Source organism: Pristiophorus japonicus, chromosome 1, assembly GCF_044704955.1.
Source record: "Pristiophorus japonicus isolate sPriJap1 chromosome 1, sPriJap1.hap1, whole genome shotgun sequence".
Lineage (NCBI taxonomy): Eukaryota > Metazoa > Chordata > Chondrichthyes > Pristiophoridae > Pristiophorus > Pristiophorus japonicus.
Genome location: NC_091977.1, coordinates 268,601,244 through 268,606,181, shown reverse-complemented (window position 1 = coordinate 268,606,181; position 4,938 = coordinate 268,601,244). Strand labels below are relative to the sequence as shown.

General features: G+C 47.0%; 1 pseudogene; it reads right to left on the bottom strand.

Annotated features, from left to right (window-relative positions):
• Nucleotides 1-759: 759 nt before the first annotated feature.
• LOC139278803 (U2 spliceosomal RNA) lies at nt 760-935 on the bottom strand (annotated as a pseudogene).
• Nucleotides 936-4,938: the final 4,003 nt, after the last annotated feature.

Below are 4,938 nucleotides of genomic sequence, written 5' to 3'. Positions count from 1 at the left end.
GGGAGATCTGCAGCCTGCCAGCACCATCAGGACTGCACTGTCCATCGAGGTCAAGGTGACCGCGGCACTTTCGTTCTACATGTCGGGTTCCTTTCAGGCCTCCACTGGTGACATTTGCGGTATGTCTCAGCATGCCACACATTGCTGCATTAGACAGGTCACTGAAACCCTGTATGCACATAGGATGGACTTTATCAGCTTCCCTATGACCATGGAGGCTCAGACTGAGAGGGCTCTAGGATTCTACCGTATTGCTAACTTCCCCAAGGTGCAGGGAGCAATAGACTGTACGCACATCGCCATTCAGGCACCTTTTCAGGATGCAGAGGTTTTTCAGAACCGAAAAGAATTTCACTCCCTGAAGGTGCAACTTGTTGTTGACCACAACCAGTTAATTATGGCAGTGAATGCCAAATTTCCGGGCAGCATCCATGATGCTCACATCCTGCATGAGAGCACTGTATCTGACTTGTTTACCAGTCAACCACAAGGTCAATGCTGGATGATTGGTGACAAAGGATATGGCCTCGCCATCTGGCTGATGACCGTCCACTGCGTGATACACACACTGAAGCCAAGAAGTGATAAAACGAGAGCCACAAAGCCACACGCAATGTGGTCCAGAAAACCATTGGTGTGCTTAAGCAACGCTTTAGATTTTTTTTGGATTTTTTTTATCCAATTTCGTTCCAGATCAACTCTAACGCCAAAGATCACTTTGCGCCAATGTGTTTGATCTTAGGCCAAAAGGCCGAGAGGCGAAGTTGCACCGTTCCTGGAAATATTGCAATACCAGGTCGGTGCATGGAGTGGACGGGGCATGCCCCTGATACAGCTCCCTGTCCAAAAATCAATTCAATATCATGTCCCCATAGGGGATATTAAACTGATAAGAACAGATACTACACTTGATCTTGGACCACTCGGGAGGGGAGCTCCAATACCACCCTGATCAGGTAGCTCAATTCGTGGTGGTGTGCTCCATGCTGCACAACTTGGCTATTAGGAGGGGGCAAGAATTGCCAGAAGGGACTGACTGTCCACCTCAGGAGAGAGTGGAAGAGGAGGACGAGGAGGTGGATGCTGACCTCAGCCCAGGCAATCAGGCTGATTTTTCTTTTTTTCTTTTTCTTACGTTAGTGGGAGTTGTGTACAGACCTCCAACTTGGCAGATGATTGGCGAATGATACTTAAGGGGTTGACTGTGGATGGGCAATGGCAGACATTTAGAGACCGCATGGATGAACTACAACAATTGTACATTCCTGTCTGGCGTAAAAATAAAAAAGGGAAGGTGCCTCAACCTTGGCTATCAAGGAAAATCAGGGATAGTATTAAAGCCAAGGAAGTGGCATACAAATTGGCCAGAAATAGCAGCGAATCCGGGGACTGGGAGAAATTTAGAACTCAGCAGAGGAGGACAAAGGGTTTGATTAGGGCAGGGAAAATGGAGTACGAGAGGAAGCTTGCAGGGAACATTAAGACGGACTGCAAAAGCTTCTATAGATATGTAAAGTGAAAAAGGTTAGTAAAGACAAACGTGGGTCCCCTGCAGTCAGAATCAGGGGAAGTCATAACGGGGAACAAAGAAATAGCAGACCAATTGAACAAGTACTTTGGTTCGGTATTCACTAAGGAGGACACAAACAACCTTCTGGATATAAAAGGGGTCAGAGGGTCTAGTAAGGAGGAGGAACTGAGGGAAATCCTTATTAGTCGGGAAATTGTGTTGGGGAAATAGATGGGATTGAAGGCCAATAAATCCCCAGGGCCTGATGGACTCCATCCCAGAGTACTTAAGGAGGTGGCCTTGGAAATAGTGGATGCATTGACAGTCATTTTCCAACAATCCATCGACTCTGGATCAGTTCCTATGGAGTGGAGGGTAGCCAATGTAACCCCACTTTTTAAAAAAGGAGGGAGAGAGAAAACAGGGAATTATAGACCGATCAGCCTGACATCGGTAATGGGTAAAATGATGGAATCAATTATTAATGTGATAGCAGCGCATTTGGAAAGAGGTGACATGATAGGTCCAAGTCAGCATGGATTTGTGAAAGGGAAATCATGCTTGACAAATCTTCTGGAATTTTTTGAGGATGTTTCCAGTAGAGTGGACAAGGGAGAACCAGTTGATGTGGTGTGTTTGGACTTTCAGAAGGCTTTCGACAAGGTCCCACACAAGAGATTAAAGCACATGGGTTTGGGGGTAGTGTGCTGACGTGGATTGAGAACTGGTTGGCAGACAGGAAACAAAGAATAGGAGTAAATGGGTACTTTTCAGAATGGCAGGCAGTGACTAGTGAGGTACCACAAGTTTCTGTGCTGGGGCCCCAGCTGCTTACATTGTACAATAATGATTTAGACGAGGGGATTAAATGTAGTATCTCCAAATTTGCGGATGACACTATGTTGGGTGGCAGTGTGAGCTGCGAGGAGGACGCTATGAGGCTACAGAGTGACTTGGATAGGTTAGGTGAGTGGGCAAATGCATGGCAGATGAAGTATAATGTGGATAAATGTGAGGTTATCCACTTTGGTGGTAAATACAGAGAGACAGACTATTATCTGAATGGTGACAGATTAGGAAAAGGGGAGGTGCAACGAGACCTGGGTGTCATGGTACATCAGTCATTGAAGGTTGGCATGCAGGTACACCAGGCGGTTAAGAAAGCAAATGGCATGTTGGCCTTCATAGCGAGGAGATTTGAGTACAGGGGCAGGGAGGTGTTGCTACAGTTGTACAGGGCCTTGGTGAGGCCACACCTGGAGTATTGTGTACAGTTTTGGTCTCCTAACTTGAGGAAGGACATTCTTGCTATTGAGGGAGTGCAGCGAAGGTTCACAAGACTGATTCCCGGGATGGCTGGACTGACATATCAAGAAAGATTGGATCAACTGGGCTTGTATTCACTGGAGTTCAGAAGAATGAGAGGGGATCTCATAGAAACATTTAAAATTCTGACGGGTTTAGACAGGTTAGATGCAGGAAGAATGTTCCCAATGTTGGGGAAGTCCAGAACCAGGGGTCACAGTCTAAGGATAAGGGGTAAGCCATTTAGGACCGAGATGAGGAGAAACTTCTTCACCCAGAGAGTGGTGAACCTGTGGAATTCTCTACCACAGAAAGTTGTTGAGGCCAATTCACTAAATATATTCAAAAGGGAGTTAGATGTAGTCCTTACTACTCGGGGGACCAAGGGGTATGGCGAGAAAGCAGGAATGGGGTACTGAAGTTGCATGTTCAGCCATGAACTCATTGAATGGTGGTGCGGGCTCGAAGGGCCGAATGGCCTACTCCTGCACCTATTTTCCATGTTTCTATGTTTCTATGTTTTTCTTTTCCCTATTAGTAGTTAACCTTTAGCATTGTTGTTGCCAAATTAAGTTAATCTAATGGTTAAGTCATGGCAGGGAGCTCAGACACGTGTCATGCTCCTCCTGTGCTATGTGGGAAGTCAGGTCCCTGACGACTACATGTGCGAGAAGTGTATCCGGCTGCAGCACCTGACAGATCGCATTGCGGCACTGGAGCTGCGGGTGAATTTACTCTGGAGCATCCGCGAAGCTTAGGATGTCGTGAATAGCGCATTTACTGAGTTGGCCATACCACAGGTAAAGGGTACACAGCCAGATAGGGGATGGGTGACCAACAGGAAGAGCAGTGAAAGGAAGTTAGTGCAGGGGTCCCCTGCGGTCATCCCCCTGCAAAACAGATACACCGCTTTGGGTACTGTTGAGGGGGGGTGATTCATCAGAGGAGAGCAGCAGCAGCCAAGTTCATGGCACCGTGGGTGGCTCTGCTGCACAGGAGGGCAGGAAAAAGAGTGGGAGAGCAATAGTGATAGGGGATTCTATTGTAAGAGGAATAGATAGGCGTTTCAGCCAAGAACTCATTGAATGGCGGTGCAGGCTCGAAGGGCCAAATGGCCTACTCCTGCACCTATTTTCTATGTTTCTATGTTTCTATGTTTCAGCAGCCGCAATTGAGACTCCAGGATGGTATATTGCCTCCCTGGTGCAAGGGTCAAGGATGTCTCGGAGCAGGTGCAAGACATTTTGAAGGGGGTGGGTGAACAGCCAGTTGTCATGGTGCATATAGGTACCAACGATATCGGCAAAAAATGGGATAAGGTCCTACCAGATGAATTTAAGGAGCTAGGAGCTAAATTAAAAAGTAGGACATCAAAAGTAGTAATCTCAGGATTGCTACCAGTGCCACTGCTCGTCAGAGTAGGAATCGCAGGATAGCTAAGATGAATACGTGGCTTGAGGAATGGTGCAGAAGGGAGGGATTCAAATTCCTGGGGCATTAGAACCGGTTCTGGGGGAGGTGGGACCAGCACAAACTGGACGGTCTGCACCTGGGCAGGACCGGAACATCCTAGGGGGAGTGTTTGCTAGTACTGTTGGGGAGTAGTTAAACTAATATGGCAGGGGGATGGGAACCTATGCAGGGAGACAGAGGAAAGTAGAATGGGGGCAGAAGCAAAAGATAGAAAGAAGAAAAGTAAAATTGGAGGACAGAGAAACCCAGGGCAAAAAGCAAAAAGGGCCACATTAGAGCAAAATTCAAAAGGGGCAAAGTGTGTTAAAAAGACAAGTCTGAAGGTTCTGTGCCTCAATTCGAGGAGTATTCGCAATAAGGTGGACGAATTGACTGCACAGATAGCTGTTAACGGATATGATGCAATTGGCATCACGGAGACATGGCTCCAGGATGACCAAGGCTGGGAACTCAACATCCAGGGGTATTCAACATTCAGGAAGGATAGACAGAAAGGAAAAGGAGGTGGGGTGGCGTTGCTGGTTAAAGAGAAAATTAACGCAATAGTAAGGAAGGACTTTAGCTTGAATGATGTGAAATCATTCCAAAGGGCATACCAAAGGGCAGAAAATGATAGTGAGAATTGTGCACAGACCACCAAACAGTAGTAG